A 996-nucleotide genomic window follows, 5' to 3' on the forward strand; every position below is an offset into this window, starting at 1 on the left:
TGCTAGGGTAACGCCATTTTCTCATCTTCTTCTCTCTGGTTCGCCTACCCTCGCCGCCACAACACGCATCGTCCGCCGCCGCTCCCTGCGTCCGCCGCCGCTCCTTGATGACACTGAAATAGGACAACTTTCCTCAACCCCACTTCTTGTTGAGGACGACAAACCCAGCAAGGTATACTTTGTCTGCCTTCTTCTCAGTTCGGTTTGATTCTTTTAGAATAGTCAAGATGATGAATTTTGAATCCTTAGGTTAGATTCATCAAAGCCTCCATAAATGCCTAGAATGTTACCATTTTGGTTCTCAGAAGAATGGCTTCTGCCATTGGTGCCATGTTCATAAGAAATACTGCCCCCTTCTGGTTTACTAATATTGTCACTGTCTATGGAAGAAATTAGTTTCTTTCTTTCTGAAATCTGCAATTGATAGTTGAGATTGGCCATGTAAACATTTGCTATGAAGCACAACATAAGCATAGTTACAGTAGCCTTCTAGATGAACAAACAAGCATATATAGTACTCTTGGTACATCCATACTAAATATATCTAGATACATTGAATTGTGAGTTTACTGAGTTTTCAAGGTGACAGATATTTTGAAACAGATAGAGTAAATACAACACTACTTTAGGATAAAGCAGAATATACCTGTTGATGTAGGTCTCTTTGCAAAGCAAGAACCTTCTTCCTCTTTTTCAAATAGATCAAGCATCATGCATTGCTATTGTTGTTATTATTTTGCAGGAAAAAGCTATCACGGTGATTTCTCTTCACTTATTTTTATGAATGTTAAATAAGGGAAAACTTCAGATGTTGAGTAATATAATTACCAAGAAATAGTGTGACAAAAAAGGAAGTAAACAGAATATACTTTCATAAATTTTATTTTGTAGCAGTGGAAACTCAAGTTTCTCTCTTTTTTGTTTCTTTTGCAGGAAAAAGTTTCAGGCCCTTCTTCTCGCCTTGCTGCTGCTCCATCCGATGTTGCCTCATCAGTG

This window comes from Arachis duranensis, chromosome 3 (genome assembly GCF_000817695.3).
Source record: "Arachis duranensis cultivar V14167 chromosome 3, aradu.V14167.gnm2.J7QH, whole genome shotgun sequence".
NCBI classification, from domain to species: domain Eukaryota; kingdom Viridiplantae; phylum Streptophyta; class Magnoliopsida; order Fabales; family Fabaceae; genus Arachis; species Arachis duranensis.